The sequence below is a fragment of the Bubalus kerabau genome, chromosome 10 (assembly GCF_029407905.1).
Source record: "Bubalus kerabau isolate K-KA32 ecotype Philippines breed swamp buffalo chromosome 10, PCC_UOA_SB_1v2, whole genome shotgun sequence".
NCBI lineage: Eukaryota > Metazoa > Chordata > Mammalia > Artiodactyla > Bovidae > Bubalus > Bubalus kerabau.
The window spans coordinates 16987741-17002811 of record NC_073633.1 but is presented as its reverse complement, the minus strand read 5'-3'; the positions used below and the strand labels follow the sequence as shown (position 1 = coordinate 17002811).

The following is a 15071-nucleotide window of genomic DNA, read 5'->3' as shown; positions in this document are numbered from 1 at the left end:
ACTAGGAGGTGGTTGCTAACCCCTGAGGGGGGTTTCCTGGGGAATCGGAGTGCAGTTTGAGGAGGAGCTGCCGCTCAGGCAGACGCCACGAGCTCCGGCTAGCCAACGTCTGCACTACTGGGACTGCTGGGGAGGAAGGAGGAAATAGGTCAGTTGGCCCATGGCGGATCCTGACCCTCGCTGTGGTGAAAGGGGAAGGGAAGGTGTGTGTCGCCCACGCTCGCTTCGGTTCCACCCGAAGGGGAACCACAGCGCACTTCCCCAACTCCACTGCGCGTCACGAGAGAACACTGTTCAGCTCCGCCCACTTTCTACGCCTATCGCGTATCCGGCGCTAGGACCCCGCGACCCTCAACGCGTCCCTGCACCGCCCCCTCGAGCAAGGGCCTGGTCCGCTATTGGCGCTAGCAGGCCGCGATCCCCGCCTCCGTCCCCTCCGTCACTGTCAAGATGGCGCCGGTCGCAGCGGCGGCGGCCGCGGCGGCTGGAGCCAGAGCAGGAGGCGGAGGCAGCGGCGGCCGCGAGGGGAGGGGGAGTCCCGTCTGACTGAGACGGCAGGCCTGGGCGGGCGGGGGTGCCGCGCAGGGCGGAGCACCGCTGGGGATGAGCTAAGCGGGTTCGGAGCGCCGCGGCATTCAGCCCCTCGTGTCCCGCCACCGCTGAGTGGACGCCGCACCGCTCTACAAGCTCGACCCGCTTCTCGAGCGGGAGCCAGCGGTGAGGTGAGTGCGGGGGCGGCGGCGCGGACAGCGGTGGCATGTGGAGCTGTCACTGCCCGGAGCGGTGACAGCCGTGGGCACGGGAGCGGGGCCGGCTGGGCTCGGAGATGTGGCGTGGATGGCCGCGACCTCCGCTCGGGGGCTTCTCGGAGCCTGGCTGTCCTTCGCTAGCTGGGTCGGCTCCGGGTGGCGCGGTGGTGCTGAGAGAAGCACCCGCGCCGCTGCGTCGGCAGCTGGGGGTCTCCTCTGTTTTCGTTCGGGATTTTCTATTCCGGGCTGGCCTGGGGCTCCTGTTGGGGGATGGGGGCGGGGGCGGTGAGAGGGGAGGTCCTGGAACTGGGATTTTGACAAGCTCGTTACGTAAGACGGAGGTGGCCTCACGGAATCCCACCTGCTTCGACGTTTTAAACAGGCGGCAGCTGGAGCCTGGCGGGCCCCCAGAGGCCCGATTTTCCTCGCGGGGGTCTGCCTAGCCTACCTCGGCCAACGTGAGCCTGCTCACGGTCCAAGTTGGCCGGTTTGGGGTTTTTCCCCCAGTCTTTTTTTGGGGGGGGGTGCGGGGAGGTGATAAACAATTCCTGGTCGCCACCATTCCCTTTGAAGTTTACCGCTTTCTAGGGGGAGGAGGGGAAAAAAAGCTTGTGACCTAAAACTGGGTCGCAGCAACGACTTTTCATTATCATGCTTTTAAATGACAGATGCACTGAAAGATTTTTGTTATTGTTCCAGTGTGCTTTTAATTCAAACGTATGGTCACGCCTGGAGCCGTAGAGAAGGGTTTTTGTCTCATAGGACAGTTATTTCTTGTTTGCAACAGCAGGATAGGCATCAGTCAACAGGCACGTATTTATCTGGGAAGAAAACGCGTGTCAGCTAGCTAGAGACCCGTAAGGGCAGGAATTGTACTACTCCGTGAATATGTTATTCTTTAAAATATTATCCGTTAATGACAATAATAATCCAAGTTTAAAAGAAGCAATTTTACAAGATTACAAGCTGTTGTTTGGTGTACATAGTCTCTATTTTCTGCTTGCCCTGGTCTACCTTTTCTCTCCTGTTGGGGGAAGGAGGCGGAGACACCTGTGAACAGCGTAGCCCAGGTTACATTAATCTATTGTAGTGCACTTGAGATTATTGTAAAAAGTAGTCTCTGGGGGACCTAAGATTGGGTAATATATAAGGACTCTTGGGCAAGTTATACAGTTTTATGTTTAGATACTAGGCTTTCTGCTTTTGAAAATCTAAGTATACAAGATTTCTGAGATATTTGCACCCCTTTTGAACTTGTAATTAAACAAAAAATTGTTATTAGGCCTTTTTTGTGGGAACTTTGTTTTGTTTTGGCCAGAATTAAACATTTTGGGTAGCTTTTACCTCATTTTCACATTTTCTCTTTTTGAACTGCAGCTCTCAGTAGGTGTCCAGAATAGCGTATATTATCATCATCGTCATCATTATATTACTGTATGTTACATAATTTTCTTTTTCTGAATGATTAAGCATAGACTTAACTTCATTGTAGAATTTTATAAGAATGTATTTGTTAGGAAAGTCAATTGCTCTTGACAGTAGTCCAGTACTGGGAATAAATAATAAGTAAAATTTGGCCTCAGTTTTAAATTTATGTACACAAAGTTACACTTTTGAAAATTGGTTAAGCAGTATAAATTTTATGTTTGTGCAAGAGAGCCAAGAAGCTGATGCTGATTTGTTCTGAACTTTTCCACATGAGTTACCACTGGCTTAAATAGTTATTGATTCTTAAGCTCATGGAGCTGTTGACCTATTTATGGCAACTCGAATAAAATTTGGAGTAATTGAGAGGCTGTGAAAAGAAAGAGATAGAGTGCATGACATTTTCTAATTCGTTCAAAAAGTAATAAAAATATGGAAGAATTATAAAAGAAAGATATTTTTTCATTGAGTGATACTAGTTAACGCTATCTTTTGTTTGCAGAATTTTTCAAATCATACTACTTATGTGCTTAGATTAAGCACCAATACAGAGATGTTTGATATATTACAAATATTATATCTTATTTATTCCTATTTAAATTGATGGTTCATTATTAATAAGTGGAAAAAGAAGTGGCTGTAGCAGACAGAAGTAACTGTAGCAGAGAAATTAACTTGTTATTCTTTTCCTCTCTGATATCAGAGAATTATTTTGTGGGAATTTTTCCTTGTTCCTACCAAATGTGGAAGAAGAAAATGAAGAAAAGTCAATAAAAATTTCTTTCTTGTTTGTTCAGTGTCCTATTGATTATTGCTTAGTATAAATTGTGGGGGCAAGTCAAGTACTCCATGCTTTATTACTGTGTATCATAATTATCACTTTGAATTCTAAAATAGCAATGTAGAGCTTTATATATAAGAAGGGATTAATTATATAATATGTTACTATAATAGTGAAAAATCTGTAAGTTAAAATGCCATATACTAGAGGATTAGTAAAATTAATGGCAGTTAATCTGTGTGATAAATGCAATTATTAAAAGTCGTATTTTTTAAAAAATTTACTAACATGAGAAAGCACAACATAATCTTGAGAGAAAAATAGGAATAGAAATTACTATGTTATTATTTTTTATATATCATAGATATGGCAAAATGATTTTCAGGAAATGCATACAATATTAAAAGACATTATCTCTGGATGATAGGATTTTAGGTAATTTCTATTTTAATGTTTGCATTTTGTTCTCGCTTCTGAATAGTATTACTCTAATAATCACTAAAATGAAACTAATATATTTTCAAGAGTCCTAGGAGAAAATCCTGAAAATCCCATATAACCACTGCCCCAATAGAGACTACCTTGTACCTCATTATTAGCAAACTAACTTAAAATATGGTGTTTATGCAACACACACAATAATGGAAACAGCTAGTAATACAGGTGAAGGCATTCTCTTAGCTACCAGCACCAGCCTGATAACAGTTTTCCATATATGGATGCTCCTATTACTGCACATTGTTACCCTCCAACCTTTTTTCTATTTGTGTCTTAACCCTCACTATTCTGTGTTGCCAGTGCCACCAACTGATGAACAGTTTGACTCAAGTCTTTTCTTCATTACCGCATCAGTCAGTAGGCAGCGGGTTTTCGAATGTTTATGAGGTACCAGGTACTTTGGTAGTCTTTGAGAATACCAAGGTGAATGAATGAAACATGGTTTCTGACCTCAAACACTGGTAGAGAAAACCCTGTCTTTTCTTTCTGGTTCATCAGTGCATATAGTGTGCTCTGCTTTTTCTGTCTCACTGCCTGGCTCGTCAGGCAGTATCTTTTTTCCTGGTGATTACATCCTCTTTTTAACTTTCTTTATGGGAAAATATGTTTTGCGTTCCAGACAACCAATTTACAAGTAAATTTTTGGAATGTTGCTTGATTGTATATTGGGAAATCGTAAGTTTAGAAGGACTCCACATATGTTTATCTATGGCTGCTGTTATTTGTTAAAGTATGTGACAATTTCTTGGGACTTTCTTTTTGCTTCCTTTTCAAAACCACAAACAAGTAGAAAGCAGCAGAAAAAAAGAGGTAGAAAGATATTAAGGGAATTTTCCTGCTAGTGCTATATGTACTTCATTTTCATTGAGAATAGTGAGTCATCAAAATGTAAGAAATACTGTTTCTGGTATGTTTAGTTTGCCTCTTTTGAGCCATATAAAAATGCATTTTCCTTATGTATGTTAAAGTGTATATACATACATACACTCCCAGTTTAGCTGTTGGCATTTCCAAATAAAAGCTGAAATATGGAGATTGGAAATTTGTTACATTTATTTTTGTTAAAATACTGTTTTATAGGGGAGACATTTTGATTTTGAAAAGTTTAAAAAATACAGAAAATTCCCCAAAGTAGTGGACAACACACATACTCACCATAGAAAATTTGACATCTCTTTCATTTTTGCTTGAGATACACATTTAATATAAAAGAACTGTGTGTTCTTTTTCTAAAGAACACACTAAATTCTAATATTTCAGTGTAGAACTTTATACTTTACCTGAATATTGCTGATGAAAGGTCTCTTCTTTTCTCCCCAATTTCATCCTCTTTCTTTCTCTCCTTGTCTCCCCTCCCAGAGGCCGTTGTTGTGATGAATTTGATGCATATTCTTCCAGTTTACCTTTCAATAAACTGTGTGTGTGTGTGTGTGTGTGTGTGTGTAGTACATGACATTGTTTTTGATGCTTTTGAAGAGTGTGGACTTTGGAGCCGTAACTTTTTAGGCTGAATCTTGACTCTGTGACTTAATAGTTTTGTGACCTAAGGCAAGTTTAAAAATTTTTTTCTATGCCTCAGTGTCTGCATCTATCAAATCTAGATAATAGAAATATTTACCTCATAAGGTTGTAAAATTTAAATGAGGTGCTTTTTAATTTTATATTTAAGCTGCTTAAAACTGCCCTGGTAAATTTAGCCAGCTATTAATACAATTGTGTCATGGTATACACACTTTGAAACTTGCTTTCTTTATTTTACTTTTTTCCCCCTCAGTTCCTGTTGGCACTATAGGTCTAGTTCATTTGTTTTTGACTGGTTTGTAGTGTTCCATTGAATAAATGTACTGGAGTTGGTCATTTCTTCTATTGATAAACATTTAGAGTGTTTTCATTTTTTATCTATTATTAATAGTGCCTCATGAAATCCTTGTATCTCTTCAAGCAACATACCAGAGTTTCTCCAGGTCATATACCTGATTGTCAAATTGCCTGGTCTTAGAATATACATTTTTCCCCCTTTCCCCCATGTTTATAGAATACTGACGGTTTCTATTTGTCCATATCCTTACCAATAGTTGGTATTGTCAGACTCTTGGACTTTTCCAATCTGATTGGTGTGACATGGCATTTCATTTGTATTCTATTTCATCTTTTCTTATGGTTGGGTATTTTTGGTTATCTCTTCAGTGATTTGCCTGTATCTATCCTTCACACATTTTCTACTGGACTTTTTGTTACTGCTTTGTAAGAGTTATTTTTAATATAGTCAAGATAGTTACAAATGTTAGTGAAGTGTTTTGTTTTGTTTTGTTGGAGTTTCCAAATCTCTCGAACAGTGCCCGTTATGAACCCAAGTTGTGAATTTTGAATTTTAATATACTGTTATTAGTGAACTCCCAATGTGCTTTCTTAAAATACATATGGTTATATTCCTCTCCTTCTGAGACTATGAGGAAATGTCTCAGTAATGTACAAGTGAATATATTTTGAGTAGAACTACTTAAACTTGGTGGACTTCAAAAGCCAGGTGGAATTTTTATTAGTAATAATTAGTACCACAATTTTTATTCTAAAGTTTGAGTGGCTTCCTACTTAGAGTTTTCTGCTCCTAAAGTGCTTTATCAACTAAGGAATAAAAACATGCACATATGAAATGACTTTAGGCACTTTCATATACTATATTATAAACTGTTCATCGACGTTGAGATTGCTTTACGTAGTACCAACTGTATTTCTCATTTTGTCCAACCCACTTAGACATGACTTAAAGGACCAAAATCAGTCTGGTTAAGGCAATTACTTCCCTGCTATTATTATTAATTAATTTAAATAAACTTTTAATTTTATCAGTAGGGTAACTTTCCATTTACAGAGAAGCTTCAGGGGGTTACCACACTCCCCACACCCAGTTTCCCGTATTGCTAACATCCGACATTTCTGTGTTACACTTGTCACAGTTAAGGAACCAACACTGGAACATTGCTATTAACCAAAGTCCATTATTTATTATTCAGACTTCATTAGTTTTTACCTAATGTCCTTTTTCAGTTCCGGAATCCCATCCAGATGTTTCCTTTGGCTCCTCTGGGCTATGACAGCTTCTCAGATTTTCCTTGCTTTTGATGACCTTGCCTGTTTTGAGGATTATGGGTCAAGTATTCTGTAGAATGTCTCTCAATTTGGGTTTGTCTGATGTTCTTGTAATAAGACTAGAGTTATGGGTTTGTGGGAGGATGACTGCAGAGATAAAGTGCCATTCTCATGTCATATCAAGGGTACCTATATCAGTATGACTTATCACTGGTGTTTTTACCCTTGTTCACCTGGCTGAGGTGCTGCTTGCCAGGTTTCCCTACTGTAAAGTTTTTCCATATGCTACTTTTTAGGAACAAGTAACTAAGAGCAGACCATACTCAATGGGAAAGTTAAGGTGGGAAATTAAGCTCAAGCTCCTCCAGGGGTGAGTATCTACAAAATTATTTGGAATTCTTCTTTAGATGTTCTTTTTCTCCCCCATTTTTTAATTTTATCATTTTTATCAGTGTGGACTCATGGATATTCATTTCTAAATTTGAGTTATACTCCTATACTGTATTCTGCTGCTCAAGTTATTCCACCTCTTTCTGGTTGGTTCCTGTAACCAACAGGACAGAAACCATTGTTGTTGTTTTGAGCCCTTTTGTACTTTCTGGCACTACAAAATTCTCCAGGCTAATCTTTTATATTCCCTGCCCCAGCCCTATAATCAATCATTTATTTAAGGATCCTTGGTTACTTTTATTAGAGAAGGGTATTAGAAACCAAGATTTGGGCACTGGGTATGCTCATTGCTGTTGGGATATCGTTACTTTTAGACCTCAGTGTACAGATCTAGGATATATATGTATGTATACTAACCCATGTACACAAATATATAACTTTTTTTTATATATGTACATCTGTATCTATATGAAGCTAAGCATAAGTTCATACTAGTATCTTTTTGACTCTACTTCAGTACCACATGGTTCATCCTAGCCTTACCCCCTTGCTTATTTGTGACCTTATTCTCCAGAAATGAAGAACCTGGTTTTCACCATCCGCTGTCACTTACTTGTTTGTTCAGTCTCATTATACATGTATAGTTTCATAATTGTTAATCATATCCCAGTGAGAAATGACTTTACCAACTAGTGAAGTTTTATCCTTTTTTTTTTTTTTTTTCCTTAAATCCTTTTGTCTTTTAGAGTTCCTAGTCAAAATACTGTTTTCAAAGTTACTTAGGTCAGAACTTTTCAGGACCTTCTTTTCTCTGTTCTACATATTTTAGTTTTGCTTTTTATAGGCTGATCTAAATTACATAGTAATTCTATATATAACTTATCAAAAATTTCCCTTACTTATTAAAGAACCTTAACTCTTTTTTTTTCCTCTCTGACTTTTGTGGCCAGAAAAATTCTCTTTTATGAAAGTAACACTTCCTGAGGCTTAGTCAGAACAGTACTCTTTCTTTTGGTTATTGGTTGATATATTTATGATTTGGACTCAGAGTTAGCACAACTTCAAATATCTTTAATAGTACATTTTGAAAAATTCAGTTCAGTGGAGCATTAAGATCCTTGCAAGTAAATAAATATATAATAATATGAGTGCTCAGAATTTACCTGTATTCTTATAATAATTTTTACATGGATTAGCTCATTTAATTCCCTCAAGAAGACTGTGAGGTAAGTACTTTTTTATTTTGCTCCTTTAAAAGATGAGGAGATTAGGACACTGAGAGATTTAGCAACTTGTCTAGGGTCACATAGCTAGTAAATGGCAGGGCTGCAGTTTGTATGCAGCCAGTCTGATTGTGGAGCCTACACACTCAATCACTTTGCTGATTATCTCTAAATAAACAAGAAAAGTTGAAAGTATCATTAGCGTTACAAAGAAAGTAAAACATGATGATGTGAGAGAATGATTGAGAGGGTCCTTAGGGTACTTCTTAGGGAAGCCCTCTCTTAGTAGATGATATTTGACAGATGAAAAAGAGCTTAATGTGAAGAGCTGAGGAAAGCATGACTCTTCGGGGAGAACATCAAGTGCAAAGCCTTGCCATATAAAGGAGTTTGAAATAAGAACAGAAAGGCGCCCAGTATGGCTGTGTGTAGTGAGCTTGAGGACCTGTGTCATTACTTATAGGAGAGGTTCCATGTAGTAAGTCATTTAGTGCTCAAAGTAACCCACTGCCTCAAATTTATAGATTAGAAAATTGATAGTCTACATTGGTTCAAATTACATCTTTTCTGTACTCTACTCTTCATCCCACTGCAGTCTAATTTCTACTTCTTACATCACTAAACTTGCTCTTGCTAAAGTCACCAAGGAGAGTAATGCTGTTGGTCACTTTCTCAGAAGCTCAACCCCCTGACTGCCACTTCTGTTAATGCTGCCCTCTTCTGTTAATCCTGGAGCTTCTCAGTGTGTTGATCATTCCCTCTGAGGGTTTGCCTTCCTCTGCCTGTCCCAAAGAAGTGGTGGTCCCAGGGTTAGTCAGCTGCTCTTAGCCTTTACAGTAAGCAAGCCACAGTTATCCCTGTGGTTTCAGTTACCATGTAACTGCCAGTTACCCACCAAGCTAGTTTTCCAGTATTAATATTGTTCCAAAGCATCAGAGATTCTTATCTAACTGCTTATGTATCTTCACTTCAAACTCCATTTGTCCAAACTGTACTTACTTACCTGTCTGAAGTTTTTCTTTGATCTGTTGTTTTTCAGAAACGTCTTGACTATTGACTTCATCATCCAAGAAACTTGGGAGTCTTTCATGTTTCCTCCTTTCTCTCGTTGCATCCATTCATGTACTATGCATTCTGCTGATTTTACCACCTAAATATTTTTTCAATCAATCATTGCCCTAGTATTCCTGTTCTACCACTGTCTTATTAGGAACTGCTTCTTTACCTTCTCACTGGTTGTCCTGTCTTTGGTTTTATATCTGTGAAATTCATGTCAGAATTGCCAGACTAGTAGATCTAAAACACAGTTAGAAAATTCTTGTTTAACATCCGATTGTCAACTGAATAAAGGTTGAACTCTTTAGCAGGTCATCAAGCCTCATCATGATTTGAGACTGGTTCTCTAATCTTACCGGAGAAGGCAGTGGCACCCCACTCCAGTACTCTTGCCTGGAAAATCCCATGGATGGAGGAGCCTGGTAGGCTGCAGTCCATGGGGTTGCTAAGAGTCAGAGACGACTGAGCGACTTCACTTTCACTTTTCACTTTCATGCATTGGAGAAGGAAATGGCACCCCACTCCAGTGTTCTTGCCTGGAGAATCCCAGGGACGGGGGAGCCTGGTGGGCTGCTGTCCATGGGGTTGCCCAGAGTTGGACACTACTGAAGCGACTTAGCAGCAGCAGCAGCTCTAATCTTAACTCTTTAAATTTCTGCTTTCCATTTTCCACTCAGCTGTATAAAACTGCCTTTTGAAGATTCCTTGAATATACATGCTATTTCTGAATTGTTTGCCATTGCTTATTAGTCCTTCTGCTTGGAATGACTTCATTTTCTTCTTCCCTTTTCTTTTTGCCTCTCTAACTCCTCTGAATCTTTTAAAACTCAGAGTAGGCTTTACTTCTTCTGGAAAGCCTTCTCAGACCCATGCTCTTTTTTAAAAAAAATTTTATTGGTATATAATTGATTTACAATTTTGTGTTAGTTTCTGCTGTAGAGCAAAGTAAATCACTTATACATATAGCCACTCTTTTTAAGATTCTTTTCCTGTATAGGTCTGTTATTGAATCGAGTTCCCTATGTAGGGACCTATGTAGGACCCTAAGTAGGTCCTTGTTAGTTATTTTGTTTATAGTAGTATGTGTATGTCACTCCCAATCTCCTGATTTATCCCTTTCCCCCTTTCCTTCTTGGTAACCATAAGTTTGTTTTCTATATCTGTGACTTTGTTTTGCAAATAAGTTTATTTCTATCGTTCTTGAGTCCACATATAAGCAATATCGTATGATATTTCTTTCTCTGACTTCACTTAGTACAGTAATCTCAAGGTCCATCCATGTTGCTGCAAATGGCATTATTTCATTCTTTTTTATGGCTGAGTAATATTCTATTGTTATGTAAGTATCACATCTTTATCCATTCATCTGCTGATAGGCATTTAGGTTACTTGCATGTCTTGGCTATTGTAAATAGTGTTGCTATGAACTTTGAGCTATGTATCTTTTCAAATTAGACTTTCTTCCAGGTGTATGCCCAGGAACAGGATTACTGGATCACATGGTAGTTCTATTTTTAGTTTCTTAGGAAATCTCCATACCGTTCTTGATAGTGGCTGGACAAATTTATAGTCCCAACAGTATAGGAGGGCTCCCTTTTCACTATACCCTCTCCAGCATTTATTGTTTGTAAACTTTTTGATGATGACCATTCTGACTGATGTGAGGTGATACTTCATTGTAGTTTTGATTTGCATTTCTCTGGTAATTAGGTATGTAGAGCATTTTTTTTTTTCATGTGCTTTTTGGCCATCTGAATGTTGTCTTTGGAGAAATGTCTATTTCAATCTTATGCCCTTTTTTTTTTTTTTTTTTTTTTTTTTTACATAGAGCTGGATGAGCTGCTTATGTATTTTGGAGATTAATAACCTTGTCGGTTGCTTTGTTTGCAAATATTTTCTCCCATTCTGTGGGTTGTCAGGCTCATACTCTCGTCTGGATTATCAAGTTCCTTCTGAAATAATCTGTTAGTAACTGTGTTATATCTCAAGCAAATATAACAGCTTCTTGCACAGAGAAGACACTCAGTTAAGAATTTAATGAATGAATTATTTTAGTATTGGAGAGGCAGTATAAAGTAGTTGATCTAGACCCAAACTGTTTCAGATTAAAACCTGGCTTTGCTATTTGACTACCTACTATGTGTCTGTACCTCAGTTTCTTTCCTTTTGTAAAGTGAGGGTAATTATTCATAAGATTGTTGTGAAACTTAAATTTGCTACTGCAGGTAAAGCATTTAGAACAGTGCCTGGCACTTGTTTAGTGTTCACTAAATAATCTGTTATAGTCATTGCTGCTCTTCGAATGTTTTAATTTATGTATTCAAGTCCCCCCACTATCCTAGAATTATCAAATGAATGAACAAACCATGTAATCCTGGTTTTTAAAATGAAAGATAAATTCCTAGCTTTTGAGAACGTTTTGGCAAGCTGACCGTTAGTCTTTCTATTAGCTCTAGCATTTGGTGTTCTGTCACAGATTTTAAATTGGCGTTAATAATAATCAGCATTTCGTAATTGTTCTATTTCATTAGTTATTTAAATTCAAGCACACTTTTTTTTAAACTTATTAATAATTATTTTACACTTAATCTTCATATAGACTGTTCTGTAGCATTAACCAGCCTCTCCTATTATGGATTAAGGTGTGAGCATGGTAGCTCTGCTGATAGTGTGCTTTTTCTTAATTTGGGAGTTAAACTGAAGTATGTTGCAGAGAAAGATTGAACAACAGGGCAGAATGGGGAAATTGGCAAAATTCCCACTTCAGAGTCAAACGTGCAGAGTATTCCTTCATTACTAGACTTCAATTCTCAGAATATTGGAAATCATAATCAAATGTCAGTAAGTACAGTCTGGAAGCAGTGTAAGTCATTAAAAATGATCGATACCTCTTCCTGCTTCCATTATTGTAAACAATTGGGATTTGTTTACTTAAAATCTTTTTTATGGCAGTCACTGTTTAATTTTTCATAAGCTTTTTCTTTTACTCTAATGTCTCATTTTCTTCTCAGTACCCAGAACTGTCTATGTAATCTTGGCAGATTTGATAGAAGTACTGGTTGTTTTGGTTTCTTTTTATTTCTGAACTTTCTATTATGTTTGTAGATTTTCCCCATCTTGCTAAATCTTGATTATGTGAAACTAGTCAGTTTTTCTTATAAATATTTGCTTTGAACAGTAGAAGTTACCAGTATTCATTCTTTTTTGTTTCCCCTTTTTTAATTTGGCGGATAATTGCTTTACAATATTATGTTGGCTTCTGCCATATATGAACATGAATCAGCCACAGGTATACATATGTCTTCTCACTCCTTCATTATCCCTTTGAAAATTGTTTCTAAACAAACTCTTTTTTTTTTTTAATCTGAGTTGCTAAAGGAATCTTCTTACTGATAAACTAATTTCAAAGAAAAATACTAGTTTTTTTTTTTTAGAAGTTAATGGCATATAATAACTGTGCTCCTGACTGTTCTAGTTCCTTTTTTATTATTTTTTAAGATCACTGTCTTCTGCCACTGAGCATTATAGATGGATGGGGAAAATGGTATACTGATACTTAGGCTTGTTAGATAGGACTGGCTATTATCATCACCAGACATATTCCCATCCCCTTTTTGGTCAGAATTGTAGTAAGTGGTATTATTTCTCTTTATAAAATAATTTGTTCTAATAAGCTCTAAGATACTCCCTCTTAATCTTTTTTTTTCCCTGAACTTTGAAATAGAATTTTCTTCATACTGACCACTGTGCTGAAGTTGGATTTATAGGTTGTTGTTTGAGCCTGTTGCGGTTGGTGAATATTTTTCATTTTCTTATGCTGAGAAATGCCTGAAGATACCAGTGTAACAGCCATTTTTAACAAGGTTGTTGTTTTTTTTTTTTTCCTCCTGTGGTTAACTGTCATTTTGGTATTCCTGCTTGACCTCTTCTTTTTCGAGGTTTTAAAAGAAAATTTCTTTTCTTTGTAAATATTAGAAACCAAATTCAAACTAATTTACTTGAAAAGGAAATTAGTGCTGATAGCAAGGATACTAGGGCTTTCACAGGACTTTCAAGGTAGAAGTATTAAGTATTAATATTACAACCAGGCTTTTGTGAGGGGGAGAGGACTCAGAAATTGGAAACTCACCAGTAACTTAGAAAGCTGTTTTCTCCCCACCCTGGGGCAGCATGATCTCTTCTGCTTCCCCCAGCTTATCTGCTTCATTTTTCTGTCTCTGCATGTTGTCTTTTACCACTGCGCATGGCTGAGCGAGTCCTCTAACTCTTAAATTCGTATATTCACTCATGGTTCTGTGATCCCATTCTAAACCCTGGGAAAAAGTCCAGTTTGAGGCAGATGTCTGTGTCTGGTCCAATCAGCTGTGGCTGATGAAACCAAGATTTCAGAGAACGTTTCAGTCCTCATTTTTATAGTAGAGGAGTAGATGCAGGGCATAGAACTCTCAGGGAAGAGGGATGTAGGTTCATGGATATCCAAAAACGTGGTGATTGCAAAGGAATAGTAAATAATGTGAAATAAAATTAAGGTTTTTTTGAAATAAAAAAGAGGCAACTCATTAGCTTTATGTAGTAGAAAAGAACTTAAAAGTTATTTCATCCCAATCCATATTGTGAAAGCTATCAAAATATCTCCCCCTTTCAAAATAGGAACCAGTGGAACTGATGTTTTTAGTTTCTGCATACAGAATTTGAAGTTTGAATCATGCTATTTCCTGAACACAAATAGTCTTATATTAATATTTTTATTAACACAGTGTGTCATTTTCTATTCAACAAGTGTTTACTGACTGCCTGTCCTTTTTCAGGGACTGTGCTAAAACAGATAATTACAGAGATAGAGACGTAACGTTGCCTGCCTTCTCTCAATTTCTAATCTAGTTGAGTAGATGTTCAAAGAAACAATGATAGTATTAATGTGATAATTATAATACAGATATGTACAGGATGGTCTTGAAGTGTAAGAGAATGATAGTCTCTCCTAGGGAGCAGGATTAGGAAAGACTTGAAAGAGCAGGTCTCACATAGTACACAGGAGCTGGCCGTCTGAACAGGAAAAACTGAATTTACAAAGGTGGTGTGGAGTTTGGTATAGCTGAAGTGAATTTTACAGCATTGAGTTTAATGCAGCTGAAATGAAAACTTATTTTTTCATATCTATCCTTCAGTTCGGTTCAGTTGCTCAGTCGTGTCCGACTCTTTGCAACCCCGTGAATCGCAGCACCCCAGGCCTCCCTGTCCATCACCAACTCCCGGAGTTCACTCAAGCTCACGTCCATCGAGTCGGTGATGCCGTCCAGCCATCTCATCCTCTGTTGTCCCCTTCTCCTCCTGCCCCCGATCCCTCCCAGCATCAGAGTCTTTTCCAGTGAGTCAACTCTTCGCATGAGGTGGCCAAAGTACTGGAGTTTTAGCTTTAGCATCATTCCCTCCAAGGAACACCCAGGGCTGATCTCCTTCAGAATGGACTGGTTGGATCTCCTTGCAGTCCAAGGGACTCGAAAGAGTCTTCTCCAACACCACAGTTCAAAAGCATCAATTTTTCGGTGCTCAGCTTCACAGTCCAACTCTCACATCCATACATGAACACTGGAAAAACCATAGCCTTGACTAGACGAACCTTTGTTGGCAAAGTAATGTCTCTGCTTTTGAATATGCTATCTAGGTTGGTCATAACTTTCCTTCCAAGGAGTAAGCGTCTTTTAATTTCCTGGCTGCAGTCACCATCTGCAGTGATTTTGGAGCCCAAAAAAATAAAGTCTGACACTGTTTCCACTGTTTACCCGTCTGTTTCCCATGAAGTGATGGGACCAGATGCCATGATCTTAGTCTTCTGAATGTTGAGCTTTAAGCCTTCAC

The 15071-nt window shown here is 38.5% G+C and overlaps 1 protein-coding gene across 5 annotated transcripts in view; it reads left to right on the top strand.

The window, feature by feature from the left end:
• The first annotated feature begins 469 nt into the window (after window positions 1–469).
• DENND4A (DENN domain containing 4A) overlaps window positions 470–15071 on the top strand; it is a 118880-nt gene continuing 104278 nt past the window's right edge. For 2 of the 5 annotated variants that reach the window (XM_055536733.1, XM_055536732.1), the window contains exon 1: window positions 470–722. The gene's annotated coding sequence lies outside the window, so the exon portion shown is untranslated. The remainder of the gene's footprint in view (window positions 723–15071) is intronic. The other 3 variants (XM_055536735.1, XM_055536736.1, XM_055536737.1) reach the window with 3 other exon arrangements.